The 27538-nt window shown below is 42.6% G+C and overlaps 2 protein-coding genes across 10 annotated transcripts in view; one reads left to right on the top strand and one right to left on the bottom strand.

The window, feature by feature from the left end:
• The window catches only part of ECM2 (extracellular matrix protein 2), a 28015-nt gene extending 23102 nt beyond the window's left edge, over window positions 1–4913 (bottom strand). The window contains exon 1 of one of the 3 annotated variants that reach the window (XM_069967188.1): window positions 4593–4913. The gene's annotated coding sequence lies outside the window, so the exon portion shown is untranslated. Of the gene's footprint in view, window positions 1–3439; window positions 3547–4592 lie in introns of those variants that run through there. The other 2 variants (XM_069967185.1, XM_069967186.1) reach the window with 2 other exon arrangements.
• The window catches only part of CENPP (centromere protein P), a 240311-nt gene that overhangs the window by 198591 nt on the left and 14182 nt on the right, over window positions 1–27538 (top strand). The gene's annotated exons all lie outside the window — the stretch shown is intronic.

The following is a 27538-nucleotide window of genomic DNA, read 5'->3' as shown; positions in this document are numbered from 1 at the left end:
ATCAGTCTGGCCCCCCGGGGGTTAAGGGGGATGCAGTACATCCTCCCTTAACCCCTTGGGGGTCAGACTGTAAGCAGCGATCTGTAAAGATGCTGCATACTGTAAGGAGCACAACACCGCTCACAATGATGGGTGTTGTGCTCCTGTTTGTGTGTTTTGTGTGTTTCTCCCTTTTTGTTTTTCAGATATCGGTATCCTGGGGATTACGTCGGATTCCATGGACTACGTCGATGACCAGCGGTTGTTCTTTGAATTTTTTTTTAATAAAATGGTCAATGAGGGGTGTGGGGGTGTTTTTATTTGAATAAAAAAATTTGTAAACTTGTGTCTTGTCTTTATTTCTTTACTTTATAGACTTAGTAGTGGAAGCCGTCTAATAGACGGAATCCATTACTAAGTTGGGGCCTAGTGTTAGCCGGTATAAAATGGCTAACACTAACCCCCCATTATTACCCCAGTACCCAATGCCACCAGGGGTACTGGGAAGAGCCGGGTGCCAGTGGTCCCGGAGCGTCAATATTGGCGCTCCTGGACCGGGCGGCAGCAGGCTGGTAAGATTTAGGCTGGGGAGGGCCTAAACCAATGGCTCTTCCCACCCTGGTGTTACCAGGCTGCTGTCGTTTGGTTTTTAACCCGGCTGGTTATAAAAATAGGGGGGACCCTATGCGTTTTTTTTTTAAATAAATAAATAATTAAAAAAAAACGCATAGGGTCCCCCCTATTTTTATAACCAGCCGGGTTAAAAACCAAACGACAGCAGCCTGGTAACACCAGGGTGGGAAGAGCCATTGGTTTAGGCCCTCCCCAGCCTAAATCTTACCAGCCTGCTGCCGCCCGGTCCAGGAGCGCCAATATTGACGCTCCGGGACCACTGGCACCCGGCTCTTCCCAGTACCCCTGGTGGCATTGGGTACTGGGGTAATAATGGGGGGTTAGTGTTAGCCATTTTATACCGGCTAACACTAGGCCCCAACTTAGTAATGGATTCCGTCTATTAGACGGCTTCCACTACTAAGTCTATAAAGTAAAGAAATAAAGACAAGACACAAGTTTACAAATTTTTTTATTCAAATAAAAACACCCCCACACCCCTCATTGACCATTTTATTAAAAAAAAATTCAAAGAACAACCGCTGGTCATCGACGTAGTCCATGGAATCCGACGTAATCCCCAGGATACCGATATCTGAAAAACAAAAAGGGAGAAACACACAAAAAACACAGGAGCACAACACCCATCATTGTGAGCGGTGTTGTGCTCCTTACAGTATGCAGCATCTTTACAGATCGCTGCTTACAGTCTGGCCCCCAAGGGGTTAAGGGAGGATGTATTGCACCCCCCTTAACCCCCGGGGGGCCAGACTGATGTCAGACTGCACCCATCCCAGCACGGAAGGGGTTAACTGCCCCCCCCTTCCTTGCGGGGTGGGGTGCAGTGCCGGGGAGGGGGTGGGGAGAGCTCTATACTCACCCCGATGTTGTCTCTTCGCTGGTCCGCAGCACAATGAAGTGACTGTACTGCGGACCGGCTCATTATATGTGCGCTCAGCCGAACAGCCAATCAGCTGAGCGCACATATAATTCTAAATGTTTCTTCTAATAATGCTATTGTCATAACATAATTAGAAGAAACATTTGATGTTTTCATTAAAGTAAAGTGATGATTAGTACAGAAAGCTCTATTACCGGGAATATGAATTACCGGCTTATAGTGCTTCCTGTACTAATTAATATTTAATGAATAAAACACATTTTCTTGGAAATAAATTCAGTTTCGTTTGTCAATAATTTAATTCTAACGAATCCATCATTGTGCAATTAAATATAATGTCAAAAAATAAATATATAGATAAATATACATTTATTTATATATCTATTTTTTTTAACAGTATATTTAATTGCAAAATGATGGATTCGTTAGAAATAAATTATTGATCAACGAAAGTGTCTTGATTACAAATAAAATGTCTTTGATTAATTTAATATAGTAACTATTAGAGGCATCGGCATTCGGCATCATTCCCGGCTATTTTTGAAGTACTTTGTACGGACCGCCTGTCAATCCTCGGCCGCATATTCAGCCGCAAATAATGGTCTTGTTCATTTTTTACGGGTCCGTTTACGATAGGGCCGTAGATTCATACATAGTGTGCACTGTGCAGCCGCATATCCTATACTTCACAGCATACACACGAACCCTCAAATATACGGGCGCACTATTACATCCGTACATACGGCCGCACTATTACTACGTGTGAAACAAGGGTTAAAGTGTAACTATGATTTTTTGCGGGCAGCACGATACACAGATAAAACCCTGTCGCTGCGCTCCCAAGGCGAGCGTGTGCTGGAAATGGAATTGTTACGGCAGCGCAGTTGATTGCAATATATACAATGGCATTGCCAGAAGAAATCCATCTCCAGTGCGTGCCTGCACATGGATGCACAGGGAACTCTGCGGCAGGATTTTAACAGCATATCCTTCCCCCTGAGAAAGAAAATTACACTTGCAGGCTATGTTTGCACAACGTCTATTTTCAATTAATCATGGCCGTTGTTGCAAATTTCAACACAGGTGATGATTAATTGAAAATATACATTGCATTGAAGTCTATGGAATCCCAGCTGGAGTGTATACAATCCGTCCGAGATTCCTTGCAGACGCACAAAAAAACTGACACTGCAGACAATGTAGAGTGCAGCTCCGGCAGCACTTTACATTGTGTGCTATAGGTAATTGGAAAGCAGGCACACCAGAATGCATCTGCATCCCAATTCAAAAGAAATGAAGTTCACAGAACGTCCGGTGTCTTACGTTGTGTGAACCGGCCTAAGTTTGGTGGAGATACTGCAGATAAACAAAGTGCTATACTAAATACCATATTGTAACTCATTACAGATGAATCCAGTGCCCAGTGTCTGTGTTCCATTTGGATAGCATTTTGAAACATGGATAGTCGCCAGTAGATGCTTCCCAAGACATGATTCAGGCAGCATGCAATATAGACTTTTATATAATAAATAGCTCAATTGCCTTTTGTATAAGATACAGTTAGACTGCACAGATCTATAGTATGATATACAATACATAAGGTACAACCCCTGGGCCACTATCCGATACATCTATAAACCCTTGTCAACCAGTACCCAATTTACTGACTACATAGCCACATTCTGAAGTGCACACAAAATATACCAAACCCAATGCAAATAAATATCTGTATGACCATGTGCAATGCAAAACAGCTCTCCTAGTGATAGATAAACAATAAAATGCCCTGTCTTGTTGCCCCTCTATTTTATAATATATAAATATATACCAAAAACACCATGACAATACCATTGACATACAATACCATTGGCAAATATAGCCGCCCATAGTAATAAATACCCTTATAACTTGCTGTCTACTTAATCACTACAAACATGGCGAAAATACCTGAAAACCGCGGTTCACTGGTTCGAGTCACCCTCCTCAGCAGAGAGAACACCACTGTCTAATGTATTCAGTTTACCAGAAATTTTATACTTAGATTCTGTCTGTGTCTCCGTTTGCAAAATGAGAACAAGACAATCAGGCTGTTATCTTTATAAAAAGTCGATACTGTTTTGATAACAATGAATCGTGTTGCAACCTGTGAAATGCTTGGAGGGGGGTTCATCATAGTGATATGTCCTGGATGAATCAGTCAGTACACTTACTAAGTGAGATTAGAAGCTTCCCTAGCAGCTAACAGCAAGCAGTACAATGCATTTGGTCCTTCGGCTGACAGGGCACAGCTGGGAACAGATTTTCTAAATAATGTGCTTACATAGGCAAGATACGTCTAAGGTCTTTTTTTAAGGGCCTCTGGTTACATTTGCTGTTAATTCAATTCCGCAGCAAGTATACACAAATTCTTAACAGCTTCCAGGTGTTATGATTGAACACTGAATTTATATTTCGGGCAGAACCCTTTTTTCTTTTGGAAAAAATAAAAAAAATAAATCCAACCTCAACTGGAAACGTTTCAGCGAATGCTATAAAAAAAAAAGTAGTAGATTCAGTTCCCAAACATACTAAAGATTGTTTCAGCTCCTCATGAAGCATTTGGGTAGTTAAAGCTGCAATGACAGATATTTATGATTGTAATCTGTAGATCATTTACAGAAACTGCCGGAGCATCTGTAAATCTATTCCATGCCCTGCAGCATCGAGAGACAGGTGTTTAGTCTCAGCTGCCATATACCATCAGTGGTACCTATACCTCATGTTATCTACACAGTGCCCTATAGAATAATATACAAGACTATATGTGCATTGTCTAATGAAGAACAAAGCATTATACTTTGTATAAAGAAATAAATGTTCACTTCTACAAGTTCTTGTCCTTGAGTATTGAGAGTCAACAATAACCAGCAGTGATGGATAACTGTTATAAAATAGTCATACTAGAGGAAATATGCTTCTAGTATTAGAATTTGCAAAGTCAAAGTAATTATATCCTGCAATAGAGCACTAAATAAACATCTAACAGGGAGCGAAGCATCTTTAGAAAACAAAATCCAAATTGCAGTGGTGTTTGGTAGTGGGAATGGACATAGTACGTTACCACAAGCTCTGAGACGGCATGAAGGCCAACTCCCTCCGCGAAGTTTCTGCTGACTTGTTTGGGATTTAGCAGACCTTGTGTCTGCTCCGCTTCTGATGTGACAGCTGCACTCAGAGCAGTTTCACTGCACGTTACTCAGCCTTCTATGTTTATTAAGAACTTTTCCCAGCCGGCTGTTCTGGAGTCTCACCAATACAAAGGTTATTGCCGTCTCGATATACTGCCTTCCTTTAATTAAAAGCCTGCGGGTCCATAATGAGAAATTCAGAGGAATGTTGACTTTTTAGAGGTCGTTTTGGTAAAATGTTAAGAAAACACATAGCATCAATGACCTTACTGGACATGTATACAGTCTATGGCTGCGCACTATGCAGAGCAGACCCATTGATTTATTACAGTTTAGGCAGATTTGTAATGCCACATATATAAATCCGTAGTAGCGGAGAAAAGTTTATTGTGAGTAGTAAGATTGTCTCTCACAAGAGACAGAAATATGAGACTATAATCTATAATCAGTGCTTGAGTAATATGAGGCTAGTCCTAAGACCACTCCTGGGGAGCCAACCGCAAGTAGAGGGGCAGGGTTTTCTTTTTTTTTTTTTTTTTTTCTTCTTTTTTTTGTGTTTCCTTCAAGGTTCTCAAGGTTTACTTGTCCTGTACACACAAGCTGTTATACTTTAGATTACTGGAATGATACAGGACATGTACCAGATTCATCACTCTCATTGTGTTCTCATGACATTCAAGTCTAACCGGTTTATTTTTTCCTGGGTTTTTCATTAAAGTAACTAATTCACAGGCTTTTATAGGTTAATGTGTTTGGTCAGGATTATGATTATGAAGAGGAAAGCAGTTTTCTTGTGTTCGGTAGAATTAGCCAGCTGTAACTTGATGTGTATTGGAAGGAATGTAGTACAAAATGTGCTATCACGAGGTCTGAGTCAACAATCGCTATAGGAAAATTTCCACTAAAATACATCAGTGAAATAAACGACTGGATATGTGGAAGGAGGCAGAATGAAGCTTACCATACACAGGAATACTTATATCAGAGGAATCCATAGTGTGTGCTCTTCTTGGAATCGTCACCAGACTGGTACACGATCATTTCAGCCTGAGCCGAGACGGCGACCACCCTACTGTATAGCTGCCATTCTTAATTATACAAGGGGCTGCCAAGTCTGAAAGGACGTGTAATAATAACAAAGTAACAAAAGAAAAAAGTTCAACACCACTGACTTTTATAAAGATCTGTGCAGACTTAGTTGGACGCCTTATCGATGTGAATCCAAGACACTGGAATGAAGTAATAGCCAACATTTACTGGAAACATAAAAAATGGCCAATTATTGATGCCTCCAGAAAAAAAGTAAAATTGATATTACTTTATCCCTTTTGCTGAAGGATAGCATGATACATAAAATATAATATACACAGTCTAGAGCTAATACGTTAGCATGCTGGTTTCGAAAGCAATACTTAGTATTCATATGATATTAGTGGGTTAACTTAGCCATAGAATTATATAGAAGAAGACATCTTTCTTTAGTTTTGTTGTTTATTTGAACAAAAAGAACATCTTTTAAATCATAGTTTCCTTTCATCAATGAATAAAGGCTTGGCTTTCTATTTTCTTTTCCAATCACAAGCAGTGAAAAATCTGCTGACACAGTCAGGGTAAGCCATAAATGGATGCATATGTCACGCCTGAGCGAGTTAGCCCAGTTGTATAGTTATATTGTCCTCATGTGGCATTTGACGTGTTCAGATATTATGGTAACATAAACTATTCAACATAAATGTTATCAAACCATTGGGAGCCCCCCGTGTATATTTTTGCAAAAGTCGCCAACCTCCCATTGTCATACAGACATGGATTAGAGGTGTAGCTCCTCCCTTAGACTGCTGCGTTGCACATGGATTGTGTGTCAATGAGTCAGAATGAGTTCAGCAATAAAGTTTATGATAGGAAATGAAGTGATAAATATGAAGCACACAATACTCATTCTGTATTTAAAGATACTAATGTAATTTTAACCCCTTAGCGACCCATGACGTATCTGGTACGTCATGGTGCCGCGGGGGGTGTTCAGAGCGGGGTCCCGCCGGGACCCCGCTCTGAACGGCACCGCTCCCGGCTGTAATGTGCAGCCGGGCAGTGCCTCTATTAGCCGGCGCGGGTCCCGTTGCCGCGCCGGCTAATTAAGCACTTCAATGCAGCTGTCAAACCTGACAGCTGCACTGAAGTGCTTTATGCACAACATCCCTGGTGTCTAGTGGGTTGGATCTCTTCCCCCCCCCCCCCCCCCCGAGATCCGTTCTTCTGCCCGTGTCGGGCCTCGGTGTCGGAATGACGCTGATCCCAGCTCGGCAATAGATTGCTATGGCCTGCAGCAGGCCATAGCAATCTATCACCAATCTGATCGATCTTTGTTGTATATATGCACAGCATTGATCTCTATGAGAGATCAGTGCTGTCTATATACAAGTCCCCCAGGGGGACTTCTAGTTAAAGTAAAAATAAAAGTAAAAATGTTTTTTTATTAATAAAAAATCCTCTCCCCCATTAAAAGTTCAAATCACCCCCCTTTTCCCATTTTATAAATATAAATAAATAAACAAATAAATAAACATATTTAGTATCGCCGCGTGCGTAATCGCCCTAACTATTAATTAATCACATTACTGATCTCGCACGGTAAAGAGCGTCAGCGCAAAAAAATTCCAAAGTGCAAAATTGCGCATTTTTGGTCGCATCAAATCCAGAAAAAATGTAATAAAAAGTGATCAAAAAGTCGTATATGTGCAATCAAGGTACCGATAGAAAGAACACATCATGACGCAAAAAATTACACCTGACACTACCCCATAGACCAAAGGATTAAAGCGCTATAAGCCTGGGAATGGAGCAATTTTAAGGAACATATATTTGTTAACAATGGTTTGAGTTCTTTACAAGCCATCAGATAATATAAAAGTTATACATGTTACATATCATTGTAATAGTAACAACTTGAGGAGCATGCATAACAAGTCAGTTTTACCATAGGGCGAACGTGAATGCAAAACTTCCCGAAATTAAAACAAATTGTTGTTTTTTTTTCAATTTGACAGCGCAAATGATTTTTTTATGGTTTCGCAGCATATGTTATGGAAAAATAATGCCTGTCATTGCAAAGTACAATTTGTTTTGAAAAAAATAAGTGCTCATATAAGTCTCTAGGTGAGAAAATGCAAGCGCTATGGGCTTCTAAACATAAAATGGAAAAAGCAAAAGCACAAAAATGAAAATTGGCTTTGACCTTAAGGGGTTAATAAATGGGTCAGTTGGTATAACTACCAACAAAATTGGGACATATAAGCCCATATAAGTCTCTATAAAAGATCCAAAACATCCACTTTTTTATTGTTGTTTTTTTTGCAGGATTTGAATAAACCTCCCATTTGTGATTGTCCCACTAAAATTGGCACTGTTGGCGAGTATGAGAGTGCTAATGGTGCAATTTCCAGGTAGATTTGTGCATTTTTCTGATATTTCTGTATTAAAGGGGTTGTCCAAGGAGGGGTATTACCTTTCCTCACTTGCTAGTTCTCCACTTTCAGCTCCACATTTTCCAAGATGAAAGGGGGTGGGTACTGATTCATGATCATTTTATGCAGGCAAAACTATACCTGCATGTGGTGGCGGATGTTGTGAGGATCACGATATGGCACCTGCCCTAAAACGGCCGGTGTCGGTAAAGTTAATGCCTGCTGGTACTGCAGTACTGGTCGGATGAACTTCATTTCTTTTGATTTGGAATGCGGACACGTTTGGGTGTGGCCGCATTCCAAATCACCATAGCACCTTCCCCCTTCCTTGCTCCAGTTTGCAGTGTGGATACAATAAATAAAGACTTCATCGGCTTACCTGTGGTGAGTGACCGCGTCTGTTTACTCTGCACTCTGATTTGGTTTTTCTGTTTGTTGGCAAGGAGCACCTCCACTAGCCAAGTCCAACACACTGTCACACTGTTTCTGCTAGTCCTAGTTGCACCGCTGTTTTGTTTCATTGTAGTGCCAGCCACCTGTCTTTTTGCCTGTTTAATGATTTTTTACCTAGTGTAAACTTAGCCTTAATGTGTGCCTGTCATTTAGAAAAAAAAAAAACTTGGACATTTCACATTATTATCATAATTAGTTAGATAGGTATATCTGACTCTACATATAGGCAGGGGAAGCCTATCTAATGCAACAAGATGGATCAAAATTCAATCTTCAGAGTGATGCTGCACCTCTCTTGTTATATTTACAGATCAGTGGGGTTCTCATAAGTGGGACCCTTACTAATCAACATTTTTGAAACTTGTGTCCAGTAACACTTTAAATAGACTCTTCGGGTACTATTACACGGAACGATAATCGGCCCGATTCGGACGATTATCGCTCCATGTAATAAGTACAATGATCAGCCGATGACAACGATCATCGGCTGATCGTTGATATAGGTTTGGACCTATTTTCCTCGGGCGCCGACCGCGCATTGCTACGTGTAATATCTGTGCGCGGCCGGCGACTGACGATATATATTACCTATCCACGTTCCAGGACTGCTGCTGCGGTCTTCTTCTCCCCGGGTCCTGGGCGCTCTAGCTTCAGAGTGGCCTGTGATTGGCTGAGCGGCCTGTCAGCTGACAGGCCACTCTGAAGCTAGAGCGCGTGGAACCCGTGGAGAAGAAGACCAGAGCAGCAGCCCTGGAATGTGGAAAGGTAATGTATATAGTTAAGCAAGGGCTGCAAGGACATCAGTAACTATGTCCCTGCAGCCCTTGTTTAATGATTATTGGGCCGTGTAATAGGTCCAGTAAACAAGCGACGATCTAGCAGATCGCTGCTTGTTTACAGGTATTATCAGGCCCTCATCGGCCCATGTAATACCACCCTTACATGGGAGAGCATTTCTTTATATATAGTAATTTATTGGTGAGATTTAGTGAGTTGGTTGCCTATAGTCACTGATAAGGGAATCTCCCTTAATCTGTTGTATACTATGATATCTTGTCCAAAAAGTGCCAAAGGTTCCATAGAGTCAAAAATGGCCTCTAGCCTTTGGAAGTTCATAAAACTTGAGCAGTGCTGAATACAACAGTAAAGAGCCAGCTCAGCCTTGTTCCAAATGTGTCTGGTTACCACATGGCTGGAGTTTTCATTCTTGGTTCAGGCATTAACGGAGCGGCTTCCAGAGATTAGCGCATGATTTTAAAAATATCCAGCAGTCTCTTGTCCCATGTATGAGACTTCTTTACTGGATTTCAGGCATATAAAAGCAATGATGTGCTAACGCATTTCCAGCTGAGGTGATATTAAAAGATGTGTTATTCAAGTGACAAGAGAAAGTTAGAAATCATTTCAGTCCTGCAACACTTAAGTACATATGGGTGGATTGGAATAAAGTTTGTTTGATGGATTTTTTTTTCTAGGTCAGCATAAGTACTGACAACAGAAGGTTATTGCAGGATGGTTAGGAACCCAAGCATAGTCACCTAGCTCTTAATGCATATGAACAAGGATCGTCCCCCCAAGTCAACCCCATTGTCCCAGTGGCAGAAGTTATCATTCACATCATTGTCACTTGCATATTCTGTAACCAATACCATTGTTTCTAGAGTTCTCTTTTGGGGATTGGGAACTGCCAAGTGTATGAAATATATGTTTTCAAAATAAAGAACAATTCTTATATTCACATACCTGATGTAAAATGTTTTCCTACCTTGGGGAACCATTTTTCCAACTATGGTTTCATGACAGACATGTTCCGTGTAGCCACAATGTCTGGAGGAATCACAATTGGTGAAACTAGTAAAATAATACATCCATATAATCATTTCTCCTGGTGTGTAGCGCTGAAATCCGGCATGTCCTGTTCATATTTCAGTGACCACAGGTTAAGCAAAAACATGCAACTACTTTGGCAGCAATGGTTACCATAGAAAAACAAAAAGAAAGGGGTAATGAATGTTGCTTGACAAGCTAATGTTCCCAATTCATTCTTGCCTTATGTAATTAATTTCAAATGGTAATGTCTCCACTGTGTAACCGCTAAAGGTATGTGTTTTCAAATCCGCCCGTGATCAAAGCAATTCTGAAACCCAGAATCTGAAAACGTATCCATCCAGAATTTTATGAACAAAAAGACATTGAAGGGAAGTATGCATTTTGTTTTTAGGTACCAGAAGGTACCCCAACAATACAGCAAATGGTCACCCCTTATAGAATATATACATGCTTGTTAGAGTTAGAGATGCATGAGGGCTAAATCTATCATCTCCCGTCTCAGGGATTCTAATGCCGATAGCTCAGGTTCACACAAATTAAAGGACAACTCCGGCGGGACCTGTAAAAAAAAAAAAAAAAAACACACACACCATACTCACCATCCCTCCGGTGACGATCGCCACTTGAATCGCCCGCCGCCTGCGTCTCCGTCACCTCCAGCGGCCGTCCTGTGGTCTCCCTCACTTACGGGTTCTAGTTAAGTCAATGGGAGAGAAAAGGCTGCCAAAATGGCTTTCAGCAAGCTCAGCTAATCAGGGATGAGCACGCTGGAAGCCATGTGATGTGCTCCAGCCAATGAAAAGGCTGCTGGTGTGCAAGTGCACCAGCAGCCTTTTCCTCTCCCATTCACTTTAGCAGAAGATGTGAGGAGGAAGAAGACCTGGCCCGCCCCCCGACTGGCGCTGGGAGAAGAGGATGGGGGTCAACAGTTATTGTATTGGGTATGTATACTTAATTTAAGGGCCAGATAGCTTATTGACACACATTACAAAGTTATATGATTTTGTAATGTGTGTTATTGTGGGAGTTGTCTTTTAAGGCTGTATTACAAGGCACAATGTAAGGCGGACCTGTCAGGGATATATTCATGGGAAGCTGCGGAAGGGTCTGCCTGTATAATCCTTAGGTCATCCGGGAGGCCCATTGAAGTCAGTGGTAGTCTGCTGCTGCCGCTCCCATTATACGGGGCGACGAGCAGCAGACCGTCGCTGCACTGATCGTGTCATTTCACCATGTTTAAAGACAACAATGAACCGACGTGCATTTTGGCTGATTCTTTTTAACATGTCCTATTACAACAAACAGTTATCGGCAAAGTACGGCTGGTAATCGGCCAAGGATAGCTAATAATTGTTTGGTGTAATAGGGCCTTTACTGTAAAGTTGCTCATTTTTGGTTAGAATATACTGTAGGACATGATTTTATATTGGATACAACCAAATCACAGTATTCTGTTGAACATGTCTATTAAATGATTACCCTATATTATATCTAATGCTCAAATACTCCCTACAAAAATGTTTAAGAAAGCAAGGGAAAAAGGAACTGATCTTATTATCCTAATATGAAACCAATATATACAGTTTGTAAAACAGAGCAAAACCTCTGTCATTTGCCCTTTAAAATCCTGTAAGATTACTGCTTCCTGTAAGACCACTATTCCCATCGCCCACTGTCACCTAATGGTGAGTTGTCAGTGGGTTTTGCTTCTGACATTCCTGTTTCTCTCCCATTACCTTATAGATTGTAAGGGCAGGGTTCTCTTCCCCATGTACCAGTCTGCCATTTGCCTTTATGTAATGTGTTTTGATCTTGTAATGTTCTTGTTTGTTACCCCTGTCGCCTGTATAGCGCTCTGGAACTAAGGGCGCTTTCTAAATAAATAATAATAATAATAATAATAATAATAAATTATTACACTATTATGTCCTACCATAAGACTAAAGGGTATCTGAGTACTAGGAGCCACTTTTAGGACCTGAGAAAGCCGTATGTTAATGGTGCAGTCTGTTTTTGCAGTCTAGAAACCTGTCAGCATTGTAACAGCATTTCCATTACAAATAGACTAAGAATTAGTTGGAAAGAACAGAGAACATTCCAGTACAGGCCAAGTATCAAAATGTCATGACTTTATTCAGTCTTCTTAAAAGGCAAAGTATTCATATAGCAACAAATGGTCCAAGAACACCTTATGGTGTTAACTCAAAGTGACCAAAAAATACACTAAGTGTAACTGTCATTTATTAAAAAAACAACAACTCTGCAATGGGTTTCATTAGGCAAAAAAGCCTTTCTGTACTCAACTGTACTCAAAAAGCTGTTTTGTAGACCCCCCCCCCCCCCCCCCCCTAATTCTTCTTATCTGTTCATTATCAGGCAAGATGGGTTTGTTAAATCCATCTATTATAACCTATGGGGGGGAGGGGTCAATGGAGATGAGTGAGCAGGGAGAGCAGAGAAGCAGTTGTACAGTTTGAATCCAGCGTTTTATGTGCCCAGATAGTATCCAGAGGTCAGAAAGGCCACTGCTTATCTGGGAGCTTGGTGGGAGAAGATTGCAGGATGTCATGTTTTGCAGGCCTGCCTTTTCTCCTTTCCGTTCTCCCTCATCCCCCTTGACCCCTCCCCTCTCCATACAGCATAATGGACACAGAAATCCTGCTTCTTCTGAAGTGAGGGGGGAGGGAGGTAGGAAAACAGCTTTTTGAGTACAGGAGGAAACTCTTTTGCTTGAATCCTATTACAGAGTTTCTTAAAATCACTTGTACTATTGATATTTATTGATTTCAGAAAAAATGACATTTAAATAAGAATTACGCTTCAAGAATAGGTACGTCCAAAACACATTGGAGACATGGAGATAACTCTTGCACCAGTGAGCATAAATGTATCTGTTTGCGAAGAGTGAGTCGCTCTTACAGTATTTGCTTTGGACATGTTTTGTGCCAGTTTACAAAAACTAGTTGGGGAGATACAGTATTTCATTATTAGATGATAATGTCGTCATAACTGGCCTGTTACGGTCGCTGATTACATAATTATCATTATAGATGAGACAATTTATGATGAGGCAAAGTATTCATATAGCAACAAATGGTCCAAGAACACCTTATGGTGTTAACTCAAAGTGACCAAAAAATACACTAAGTGTAACTGTCATTTATTAAAAAAACAACAACTCTGCAATGGGTTTCATTAGGCAAAAAAGCCTTTCTGTACTCAACTGTACTCAAAAAGCTGTTTTGTAGACCCCCCCCCCCCCCTAATTCTTCTTATCTGTTCATTATCAGGCAAGATGGGTTTGTTAAATCCATCTATTATAACCTATGGGGGGGAGGGGTCAATGGAGATGAGTGAGCAGGGAGAGCAGAGAAGCAGTTGTACAGTTTGAATCCAGCGTTTTATGTGCCCAGATAGTATCCAGAGGTCAGAAAGGCCACTGCTTATCTGGGAGCTTGGTGGGAGAAGATTGCAGGATGTCATGTTTTGCAGGCCTGCCTTTTCTCCTTTCCGTTCTCCCTCATCCCCCTTGACCCCTCCCCTCTCCATACAGCATAATGGACACAGAAATCCTGCTTCTTCTGAAGTGAGGGGGGAGGGAGGTAGGAAAACAGCTTTTTGAGTACAGGAGGAAACTCTTTTGCTTGAATCCTATTACAGAGTTTCTTAAAATCACTTGTACTATTGATATTTATTGATTTCAGAAAAAATGACATTTAAATAAGAATTACGCTTCAAGAATAGGTACGTCCAAAACACATTGGAGACATGGAGATAACTCTTGCACCAGTGAGCATAAATGTATCTGTTTGCGAAGAGTGAGTCGCTCTTACAGTATTTGCTTTGGACATGTTTTGTGCCAGTTTACAAAAACTAGTTGGGGAGATACAGTATTTCATTATTAGATGATAATGTCGTCATAACTGGCCTGTTACGGTCGCTGATTACATAATTATCATTATAGATGAGACAATTTAATAAAACTTGGTAAGTGTAACAATAATTTTATTTTTGGTCCAGATGCCGGTTTAGATAGGCTGACCGGCTTCAGATAGTGAGCACCAATCTCAGTAATGATTTGCTGAGCTTTGATCGATCAGTTGTGTGGCGAAGCCGCATGAATGATCTCTGGATTGTTTTTACTGGGCAATGTGCGGCTGATAACGAAAATTTAAATAGTAGGACAAAAAAGCGATCAGCCATCGAAAGATTGTGTGCTTCATTGGCTGATCACTGGCTCTTTATTGAGAATGTTAATGAAAAACTAATGAAATTTATTATCACTGCACCAATATACGTTTGCAAAAAGTCTAAAATCTTTACTGTTTTTTTACACCCTGCTTGCCTGATGGGCCTCCTCTCATGTCTCAATAAAATACATTTCTGAGACAGCTAAGATTCTCTGGATCTACTGAGAGGTGTGCACCTCTCAATATATCTAGGATGGGGATTTAGGTGTTATACATGCCTCCCCCCCCCCTAATCTAGAGATAAATGTGAACAGCGCTCCAATGTGTGGGGTCTGCAAGACTTAGGTAAGTGCAGGGGAGTAAAGGGAAGACTCTCACCTGGTGTGGTTGTGCAAATGCAAGGCACAACTCTCAATGCTCACATGTGTGTGGACCGCAGCCACTCCCAGAGACCAAACCAGTAATTGCATAAAACATATATCCTCCGCTCCAACCACTGGGTAAGATCGGGCGCTGGTCCAAGATAGGCCAAAAAATAAATAATGAAGATAAAAAACTATTTATTAAAACACAACGCGTTTCGAAGTCGTGCTGACCTCTTTCTCAAGTGTATATCTTGTAAAACATTCTTTCGTTATACACTTGAGAAAGAGGTCAGCACGACTTCGAAACGCGTTGTGTTTTAATAAATAGTTTTTTATCTTCATTATTTATTTTTTGGCCTATCTTGGACCAGCGCCCGATCTTACCCAGTGGTTGGAGTGGAGGATATATGTTTTATGCCCCCCCTAATCTGTCAGTGTTTAGCCCTCAATACTGCTGACATCGCCATTTAAAGGATGGGGAGCACAGTGAAACATACCTGGGGTGCAGTCATGCATGACCAATAAAAACTAATTGTAAAGGCAACCTGTCGTAACTTTCATGTTGCCTGAATCACAAGCCATTGGGATAGTGCCTGGTGGCTTCTCTATGCTTCACTGGCCTTCTTTGATAGATCTTCACCTATTTGGGTATAGAGGGAGATTAGTCAAGACTGGAGGAGTAGACAGGAGCCACCAGAGACATAGCTGGATAAACCATGCTCTTATCTCAGCAGTCTCAATATATGGCCACCCCAGGCTAAACTGATACAGGGGCCTAGACTGGAAATAATTCATGAATTTAAGACCAGCCAGTAGTGCAATAATTTTATTTCTTTTAGTTTGATTTTAATTCTGATATACGTAATACTTAAAAAGGTTGTCCATTCAAAACTAACTTGTCCTATGGATAGGCAACAAGTAAGAGATCGCAGAGGGTCTGACCTCCATACCCCCTGCCGATCTCCGTATTTGGCCCTCATCTCCTTTGTTATGAGTACAGCTGCGGGTGCGGCACGTGACCTGCAGCTCTATTTCTATGGAGCCGCCAGAGAGAGATGAGTACAAACATGGATACAGTCAACTATATCCATGTCTTCCAGGAAGTCCTGAGGCTGTATCCATCTTCTCCAGCCAACGGGATTCAAAAGGCGAGCATTTGGAAGTTTGCGAACTAACTATAAGTTTGTTCATCTCTAGTAAATTACCCTAAGGCACAGGTTTCACACCCAGCATTAAAAAAATGCTGCCGTTTTTGGGGCAGTTTTCCCTTTTTGGCCCTAAGTCCAGATACTGCACGTGAACCAGTCGAAGCGCAGTAGCGCAGAACGATTGTGCTCTTTCCTGTGGAATGCACTTGTTTGTTGCTCTGTATCTGACCTCAAATAAAGCATCGGTTTTAGGGATTCGGTGAGTGCCACTGTATTCTCTACATTGCCAATACTACATGTTGTATTTACACCAGTCAACCAGTACTGACTATGACACCAGCCTAAAGGTGCTGATTCTCCTTATAGAGATCCTAAATAAAAGTTTGCACAATAGCTCTCCACAAGGATGAAAATGGTCTCTCTCTCTCTAATGGTTTCTCTTGGAGGCTGTAAGTGGCATGCAAGCTGCCTATAGTTGAATTTTTCTGATTTGTGTGATTACCCAAGTCATGTTTAGGGTCTGTCCACACGTACAGACTCACAGCATAAATCTCGCTGCGAGTCTGGCAGGTCCTGGCAGTTCTCTGTCACTACATACTCATACTACACATTGCCTCTCCTTGCTGCACAGGGTCCCGGCGTACTGCTCTCCTGCCCAGCCAATCAGTGGCTCCGGCTGGGCAACACACTGATTGGCTGGGTGGGAAAGCAGTACGCCGGTACCCCGTGCAGCGAGGAGAGGTAATGTATACACGCAGCAGAGCAGGAGCCGAAGGGGTTAAGGGGGCGGCAGGATTACATACTCGCAGCAGTCTTTCAGACAGCTGCAAGTATGTAATGACAGGAAACTGCCAGGACCTGCCAGACTTGCAGCGAGATTTATACTGCGAGTCTGTACTTGTGGACAGACCCTTAAAGGATATTTAAACATTATATATAATGTTTAAATATCCTTTAAACATGACTTATACTTATATATATATATTTGTACAACTTTGCTTCCACATAAGCCTTGTTAGTCATGAAATGATAGCTGGCTGTTGGATCACCCTTGGGTCCATTGCAGAATTACACAGTGATCCTTCACATGTAATACAAAGACAACTTAAGACCTTCAGAATGGGAGTTGCACTTATGGATCTATCTTTCCATAGATAGGTGTCCTGAGTGACAGACCCCTCTATAATGCCTATTATCATTAATAAGACATAAGGACAGGGATTATTTTGAGACACCTCCATTAACCAGGGGGTATACACTGCATGAAGTCAGCATCTCCAGAACTCCAGAACAATCTAAAAATATTGTTGAATGTTAAACAAGACACAACATGCACTCTATTTTTATATATATTGTAGGCTGTGTTTTCTTTTTGGAAAATTGAACACTTGCTAGACCTGTTCTGTTTTTACAGTGAAAAACTATCCTCTAAACATTTCATCTGGAAGGAGAGTCCCGATTTCACAGTTTTGCAGACAGCCATAGACCTCAATGTGAACTGAAGAGGCTCTTTTTAATAAAATCAAACTGTTCACGACTTGATGTTTTTGTTTCTTTTTGCCCCTTCAATTGCTCCAGACTTGGCATTTTTACCCTTACATTTTTCCACCTTCATGGTTTACAAACTGGTAGATTCAGTAATGAAATATCCAGCGCTGGAAGCCTCTTTGTTATTCTCCTGAAAGCCAACATTCAAATGGACTTTTTTATTAACTTAAATTGTTATTCCAATAGGCCAGTCACCCTTCATGCATACTAGACTGCAAAAAAATTAGAATAATATATCTTATGGAGCTTTATAGAGAAATGTTTTTAGATGCTAGAACAGATTTAAACTTTCCTAACATGCTGTTTTTTTGTTCGGGAAAGTGCCAAGGATTTGTCCAAAACAAGGAAGCTGATTCATATGGCAAACCTATTTATGAAAAAGAATGGAAATGATGAATGTTGTGAATATGCTGACACCAAAGAGGCAGATGTGCCAACTCTGATCAGCTTATGATGTCACTTGTCTTATCCAGCATGGCTACTATCACCTTACATTTGTACTGTTTCATATGAGCAGTCATCAGTCATTCTGCTTCTGTCACTTTAATGCCAAAATGTTGAAATTGAAAAGATTTTTGGACAATTTAGAGGAACCCAATGGCTTATTGCATATCCAGATGTTTCAACATGAACGTTATGTTCTGGTGTAGCATGTTGTGCTTCCCTTACTGTTAAAGATACCCCTTCTTCATGAGTTAATTCTTAAAATATTCAAGAACATTTATTTTCATATAATTCTTTAATAACTTTGATTTATACTAGTAGTGATAGCAAGAAAGCTATCTTACTTTACAGGAAACTCACCTATCTATGTGATAAAAAAAGAACAACAGAGGATAGCACTTACCATTTGTAGCTTGAAATTGCAGTTTATTGGTAACTTCCATCAGACATGCAGGATGAGTGAAACAGTGGCAGACTTGTTCCAAGCAATGACAGTTTCGCACTCTGAGCACTTCTTCCGGTAAGGGTTGTTGAGCAGTTGCCTTCCCATATCTCCATATGCCAACCAAGTACCTAAATACAAATATTGGTGGGAGATGTTGATGCAGGCTATTTTGATCTCTTTGCTATATTACCTATTTACAGGGCCAGCCTTTGGGGTGTGCGACCTGTGCGGTTGCACAGGGCGCATCACTCCCGGCCAGCAGGGGGGCGCTCAGGCAAAAGAGACAGCAGCACATCTAGCTATAAAAATGTGTGCTGTCTCTGTCTGCAGGAGCGACGGAACACTATAGGAGGAGGGCGATCAACCATAGAGGTGCCCGGGCAGAGAGAGGCAGCTCTGCATACATACCTATCTTTGGTGTAGAGATGAACGCTGTATGTCTGTAGGAGCGCCGTTAGAGACCACTACTGGAGCAGGGGGAGCGATCGGGGCGGACAGACATACACAGCACGACACTGTCACATAATGCATGCTGTGTATGTCTGTCCGTTCCGATCGCTCCCTCTGCTGGCCGCCCGGCACCCTGCTCCTGTAGTGGTTTCTAACGGCGCTCCTACAGACATACAGCGTTCCTTTCTACACCAAAGATAAGTATGTATGCAGAGCTGCCTCTCTCTGCCCGGGCGCCTCTATGGTTGATCGCCAGCGTCCCGACAGCCGAGTGACGTCACTGGAGTTACGTCCGCCGAGCTGAGGAGAGGAGACGCGCGGCGGGGAGCCTGGTGAGTTAAGGTATAAACCCACACACCATATACACAGCGTACTTACTGCTGCGATACGCAGCAAATACGCAGCAGATTAGATCTAAATAACTGAACACAGCATTAAATCTAAACCATCAAATCTGATGCGTATTTGTTGCGTATCTGCTGCGTATACGGTGTGTGGGTTTGTACCCTTAAAGTGTCTGTTTTTTTTTTTTTTTGTATGTGTGTTTGTCAGTGACTACATCGGGGAAGGAGAGGAGAGGGGAGGGGGTGGCAACTACCTACCCACAGCTACCTACAATTATCTACAGCTACCTACAACTATCTACTTACACCTACCTACAGCTATTTACTTACACCTACCTAAAGCTACCTATAACTACCTACCTACAGCTATCTTACACCTACCTATAACTACCTACCTACAGCTATCTACAGCTATTTACTTACAGCTACCTATAACTACCTACCTACAGCTATCTACTTAAACCTACCTATAACTACCTACCTACAGCTATCTACTTACACCTACCTACAGCTATTTACTTACAGCTACCTATAACTACCTACCTACAGCTATCTACTTACACCTACATATAACTAACTTCCTACAGCTATCTACAGCTATTTACTTACACCTACCTAAAGCTACCTATAACTACCTACCTACAGCTATCTAATTACACCTACCTATAACTACCTACAGCTACCTACTTACACCTACCTATATCTACCTACAGCTACTTATAACTACCTTCCTACAGCTACCTACAGCTATTTACTTACACCTACCTACAGCTATCTACTTACACCTACCTATATCTACCTACAGATACCTATAACTACCTTCCTACAGCTACCTACAGCTATTTACTTACACCTACCTACAGCTATCTACTTACACCTACCTATATCTACCTACAGCTACCTATAACTACCTTCCTACAGCTATCTACTTACACCTACCTACAGCTACCTATAACTACCTTCCTACAGCTATCTACTTACACCTACCTACAGCTACCTATAACTACCTTCCTACAGCTATCTACTTACACCTACCTATAACTACCTACAGCTATTTGAGTATTGTCTTATGTTAATGTATTATTTTTTAGTTATATGTGGTATTACAGCTTGTCTCTATTCACTTCAATGGAACTGGGTTGTAATACCGCACACAACCTGAGGACTGGGATGGAGCTGTTTATGAAAGAAAGTAGCCATGCCTTTTTGAATCCTGGATAACTCCTTTAATAGGGTTGTCTAAAATTGGAAAAAAAACAGCTACTTTGTTGCAGAAACAGCACAGCCGCAGGGACAGCAGCAGCTCTGCGCTACTCACTGTGTTTTCATTTTCTATGGGGGCTCTGAAATATGAGAGCTAAAATTTGACTGGTTTATGTTTTCTAGATCTTGTTGATCCAGGTAACCATTGTTACAGTATGGTTTCTTCTTTTTCTAATAGTTTAAAGCTAGAAACCATGGATTTTGTGATATAACCAAATTAGATATAGCTTTACACCATTTCTGTATTTTATATATTATAGTGGAAGGCTTCTTAAACATTTTTTGGGAGGTGGGCCAACCAACTAAACCATGCTGATGTCAGGGCCCCAACAGTACTCATGAGAAGGGAATTCGTGTTAATCCACAACTTTGAGTTGTCTCTTGAGCTGTAGAGGTTATCTAGGATTAAGAAAACATTGCTGCTTTACTCCAGAAACAGCGCCACTCTTGTCCTCTGTGTGTGTGTGTGGTATTACAGCTCAGTTTCACTGTCATAAATGCAGCAGATTTTTACTACCACTTACAACCAGGTGTGGCGCTGCTTTTGTAAGAAAGCAGCTATGTTTTAAATGATTCTGGGTAAGGGTATAAACCCACACACCGTATACGCAGCGTATTTACTGCTGCGATACGCAGCAAATACGCAGCAAACACGCAGCAAATACGCAGCAGATTAGATCTAAATAACTGAACACAGCATCAAATCTGTACCAACAAATCTGCTGCGTATTTGCTGCGTATTTGTTGCGTATCTGCTGTGTATACGGTGTGTGGGTTTGTACCCTAAAGAAGTTTCCTGAGATTACATCTTTTCAAGTGTAATAAAAGGAGTGCCATCTGACTTTTTAAAATCCTGGTGGGGGTCCAATTTTTGATTGTTCTTCGTTTGAGTCCAAATAAGAAAGTAAATCGTCTCCCTTGCCCAATTAAACTCCTGTCTTTTTTTTTCTTTTGCAACTCTCACAGTTCCGATGTCCCTGTTTGCCTTTAGTCGAGTCAATTTTACTTTTAATTAAGAATTGTAAGATGAAACTGGTGATTTTGGAATTTTTCAAATACCTAAAAAACATAAAGGAAATAATAAAATAAAAATAAAAGGGCTCCTCTTAAAGCTAATCTAAATTTCTGATAGCTCCCTATAGGGCATGGGGTGCTGAGGATGAAGGTAAGTTTCTTAGGGTCCTATTACACCAACAGATTTATCTGACAGATTTCTTCAGCCAAACCCAGGAATGTATATGAAAAGAGTAGAAATCTCAGTCTTGCTGTCAGGGCCCCTGGGAACACAGAGACACAGGACAAGTGGGCCCTACGGCTAAGACCCCCCACGCTGTCCCTACCTACTTGCAAAGCGGGCCTTAAACGACCATCCGCAATTGGTCAGCGTTCCCTACGCTGCAGTAAGTGCGAATACAGACAAGACACAGTACAGACGAACAAGGTACAATGACATCAGACAAGGCAAAGCCACAAAAACACACAGAGGGAAAGGACCAAGAAAGCAGCAAGGAACGGAGGACCAAACGAACGGAGGACGAAAGCCAAAGCCAGAGATACAACAAGGTAACGGTGGAGCCAAAGCCAGAAATACAACAAGGTAACAGTGAAGCCAAAGCCAGAGAACATAGCAAGATTAACTGGGGACTGCACAAGGAACACCGAGGACAAGCAAGGCACACTGAGGACTAAAGGAGAACACTGAACCAAAAGACAAAGAAGGTAACAAACAAGCAAAGGGATCAGGAACCCGGAATACGGACAATCTGAGGAAAGGCAGGATCTAGCTGACAGACAAGCTGAACAACACTATCAAGAGCACAGACTGAAGGGAGGGAGAAGCTTATAAGGGAGCAGAAGTCCCAGACTCCAAGCAGATAGGCTGAGCAAGAGAAACACTGAAAGCCAGAGGAGAAGAGACCTGTCAATCACAACACAGCAGACACAATCAGTAAACAGACCACAGCAAGGAAGGTGCAGGGAGAACTAAGAAAACATGGACCGGAACACAGATGACATAAGCAGAGAACACAGTTAAACCAGGAACGGATCATGGCCAAAAGCGCAGTCTTTGGCGCAGAGGTCGAATCTTCGCAGCAGAGGGTGGCACTGATGCCTTTTCAGGTGCAATCATGACACTTTCCTTTGTGATCTGTTCCTGGTTTTTGGTTGCAAAAATCGGTCAGATAAATCTGTTGGTGTAAAAGAGCCCTTACTTTCAACCTCCGCACCGTTTCCGTGAGAATTACAGTGTAATCTTTATGCTAACTAGGCGTTTTGGTACACTGGAGGCAGTAACGTGGAAACAGCAATGAAAATGAAGGTAAGAAAACTTCTTCCTCAGCGCCCGTGCGATATACTGTAGGGAGATATCAGCAAGTTAGATTCTTCTAACTGCTGATAGTTTCCCTTTAAGCCTCATCAACGATAATTGTGTATTTTTGTAATTTCCTCTTTTTTTTCTTTTTTTTAAACGTTATTACGGTCCCAGGAAACAAAGTGTTTAACTTGGAGACAAAGAACAGTAGCTGTGTTCCAGAACAAAGACCCTGTGGTCAGCGTGTAGCATCCAACAAGGACAGACATAGTTTTTCTTTTAGCCTCATTAACGATCTTTGTGTATTTGTGTAAATGGACGGGTATTTTTCCATTTACAATTTTTTTGTAGGTTATTAGAGTCCCAGGAAACACAGTGTTTAACTTGGAGGCTAAGAACAGTAGCTGTGTTCCGGAACAGAGACCCTGTGGTCAGCGTTTAACATCCAACATGGTCACATAAGAGATAAATGACTTCATACAATACACTGTGGGAAAAGTCTGCAACATCCCTGCCAAACATAATGAAGTATATCAGCCAATGATGAGACCGGACAGGGCGTAAAGCTAAGATGGATTGTCTTATGTCTGGTTAGTACAAGAAGCACATTTATTGTGTGTTCAGGCTGCTAGCTCATGTAGCCAATAGACATAAAAATGTCATATTTGTTATGAATGCACAATATGACTAATGCAAATGTACAACTACATGCACCTGTATTGTGTCAAATAGAAATGTACTGTGTGCTCCACACAAAGCTGTGAAAGTGTGACGCCGCAGCACTCCAAGCACTGGTTTCCTTGACCTATAGTAACTATTGTGGGCTGTGATGTTTGTTGATTTTGTGTTATAGTCCTCTCCAGATATTACTGCAGTGGGAATAGACTAGGGAGCTACTGTGGTATTGTCCCATTCACATAAGGGGAATGTATGATTTAAATAATCCGAAAATCTTGCAGCTTCCATTTTGACCACTAAGCCTAAGGGGCCTATTCCACGGAGCGATAATCGGCCGAAACGGCCCGATTCGGCTGATTATCGCTCGGTGGAATAGAGAAAACGATCAGCCGATGATCGTGTCATCGGCTGACTGTTTATTTAGGCCCAAACCTAAAAGCATCGGTCACCCACCGCGCATCGCTTCGTGGAATAGCGGCGCGCAGCAGGCGACCGACGATTTGAGAAGCAGCATACATTACCTAGCAGGGCTTCTCCTCTGCGTCGTCTTCCTCCCCGTGTCCCATACGGCAGCATCAGCTTCGGTGCGGCCTAACTAAGCTGTCAGACCAGTGATTGGCCAGTGATTCGCTGAACCGTCTGACAGTTCAGTCGGGCCACTCCGGAGTTAATGCTGCGTCGCGGGACCCGGGGAGGAAGACGAAGCGGAGGAGAAGCCCTGCTAGGTAATGACCTTGCAGCATACATCATCGGACCGTGGAATAGGCCCAGTAAACGAGCGCCAATCTAGCAGATCAGTGCTCGTTTACACTGTTGATCCGGCCTGTGGAATAGGGCCCTAAAACTATGCTCAGACTTTATGTTCCCTTTAAGATGATAAGGAGGAGGCTGCTGTAAAAAAATCTACACAGTATTAGACTATGTTCACACACAGTATTTTTGCTCAGTATTTTGCTCAGTAACTAATGACTAGTTCTGTGTAGTATGCTGAATGATTTCCAGTAGCTCTCGTTTGCCCATCATTGTCATGTGAAAATTCAGCATTGGACAAATACTGCAACCCTGTAGACTGTAGTATGCGAATGCTTTAGGAAACACTTTTCTTTAAACATCCTTGACTAATCTTCCATCCCTTTGCTGTCAGTATATGGCTACTACACAATAGACTGTCAGTCTTCATAAAAATTACAGATGTTCCTGATTGCAGTAACCTAAGTTTTGGTTTGGTTGGCCTGACTGTACTTGGCATGAACCTAGGACCCGTAACACTAGGACATTACAGCACATATGCCTGTACAGTGGAGCATGATTATATGTCATCCCGCGTTTGGCATGTTTATGATCAACAACGTAACATATGGAAACTGCAGAAACGAATTGAATGTTTAGATCTTGTTTCTGTCAATCAATACAATATAAACAGCCATGGCATTAAAGTTCTGATTTACAAGTAACATATAAGCAGTAGCATTCCAAAGCAATTGCTTTATACCAGGGGTGGGGAACCTCCGGCCCGCGGGCCGCATCCGGCCCCTGACACCTCCGGATGTGGCCCGCGGCTCCCCTGTGACATGCGCCGCTCTGGAGGAGAAGGAGCCGACACACACGGCATCCTCCTGTGTCTGTGACAGCTGCCAGGAGGATGCTGTGAGTGCCGGCTCCTTCCCCTCAGAGCGGTGTACATCTTCTGACTCCTGCCCTCCTGTGACGTGCGCCGCGCTGGTGAGGCAGGAGCTGGCACAGACACAGGAAGATGTGTTGTATGCCGGCTCCTGCCTCACCAGCGCGGCGCAGAGCAGCGCACGTCTTCTGACTCCTGCGGGCCACGCGCGATGACGTCATTTCATCGCGCGCCGCATGCAGGAGAAGACCGGCACAGAAGAGAGGAGGGAGAAGAGGACCTGGACAGCGTGGGAGCGGAGGAAAGGTGAGTGGGATGTTTATTTTTTTCATTTGGGGCAGGCACTGGGGGTTAACTAGGCCACCAGGGACATGACTGGGGGGGGGGGTGTTAACTAGGCTACCAGGGACATGACTGGGGGGTTAACTAGGCCACAAGGGACATGACTGGGGGGTTAACTAGGCCACAAGGGACATGACTGGGGGGTTAACTAGGTTACCAGGGACATGACGGGGGGGGGGGGGGTTAACTAGGCCACCAGGGACATGACTGAGGAGTTAACTAGGCCACCAGGGACATGACTGAGGAGTTAACTAGGCCACCAGGGACATGACTGAGGGGTTAACTAGGCCACCAGGGACATGACTGAGGAGTTAACTAGGCCACCAGGGACATGACTGAGGAGTTAACTAGGCCACCAGGGACATGACTGAGGAGTTAACTAGCCCAACAGGGACATGACTGAGGAGTTAACTAGGCCACCAGGGACATGACTGAGGAGTTAACTAGGCCACCAGGGACATGACTGAGGAGTTAACTAGGCTACCAGGGACATGACTGAGGAGTTAACTAGGCCACCAGGGACATGACTGAGGAGTTAACTAGGCTACCAGGGACATGACTGGGGGGGTTAACTAGGCCACCAGGGACATGACTGAGGAGTTAACTAGGCTACCAGGGACATGACTGAGGAGTTAACTAGGCCACCAGGGACATGACTGAGGAGTTAACTCCTCAGTCATGTCCCTGGTAGCCTAGTTAACTCCTCAGTCATGTCCCTGGTAGCCTAGTTAACTCCTCAGTCATGTCCCTGGTAGCCTAGTTAACTAGGCTACCAGGGACATGACTGAGGAGTTAACTAGGCCACCAGGGACATGACTGAGGAGTTAACTAGGCTACCAGGGACATGACTGAGGAGTTAACTAGGCTACCAGGGACATGACTGAGGGGTTAACTAGGCCACCAGGGACATGACTGAGGAGTTAACTAGGCTACCAGGGACATGACTGAGGAGTTAACTAGGCCACCAGGGACATGACTGAGGAGTTAACTAGGCTACCAGGGACATGACTGAGGAGTTAACTAGGCTACCAGGGACATGACTGCGGAGTTAACTAGGCCACCAGGGACATGACTGAGGAGTTAACTAGGCTACCAGGGACATGACTGGGGGGGTTAACTAGGCCACCAGGGACATGACTGGGGGGTTAACTAGGCTACCAGGGGCATCACTAAGGATTCAAATCAGGTACAAGGGGCATCACAGAGGGTTAACTACAATAGCAGGGGCATTAGGGGAACAATACTTTGCCTTGTTCGGGTGCTGCAAACCCCCGCTACTAACTGCCGCGCACGGTATAACATTGAGTGCGGCTCTCGAATGATTTTATTAAGGCCCGACCGGCCCTCGACATGGAAAAGGTTCCCCACCCCTGCTTTATACTGACATGCCCAGAGGACAAGCTTACCATAATCTCTACATTGGCTGCAAATAGGGATTTAGGAATACAACCTGCAGCTCAACACTAAATATGTGGCATCATGTTTCAGTGTGAAGATATACAGCGCAGAGGGGCATGGTTACGGACAATCATACACTAGGGATATGGTTACGGACAATCATACACTAGGGATATGGTTATGGACAATCATACACTAGGGATATGGTTATGGACAATCATACACTAGGGATATGGTTATGGACAATCATACACTAGGGATATGGTTATGGACAATCGTACACATTAGGGGCATGGTTATGGACAATCGTACACACTAGGGATATGGTTATGGACAATCGTACACTAGGGATATGGTTATGGACAATCATACACTAGGGATATGGTTATGGACAATCATACACACTAGGGATATGGTTATGGACAATCGTACACATTAGGGGCATGGTTATGGACAATCGTACACACTAGGGATATGGTTATGGACAATCATACACTAGGGATATGGTTATGGACAATCGTACACACTAGGGATATGGTTATGGACAATCATACACACTAGGGATATGGTTATGGACAATCG

The sequence above is a fragment of the Dendropsophus ebraccatus genome, chromosome 4 (genome assembly GCF_027789765.1).
Source record: "Dendropsophus ebraccatus isolate aDenEbr1 chromosome 4, aDenEbr1.pat, whole genome shotgun sequence".
NCBI lineage: Eukaryota > Metazoa > Chordata > Amphibia > Anura > Hylidae > Dendropsophus > Dendropsophus ebraccatus.
This window is presented reverse-complemented; position numbering and strand designations above follow the sequence as displayed.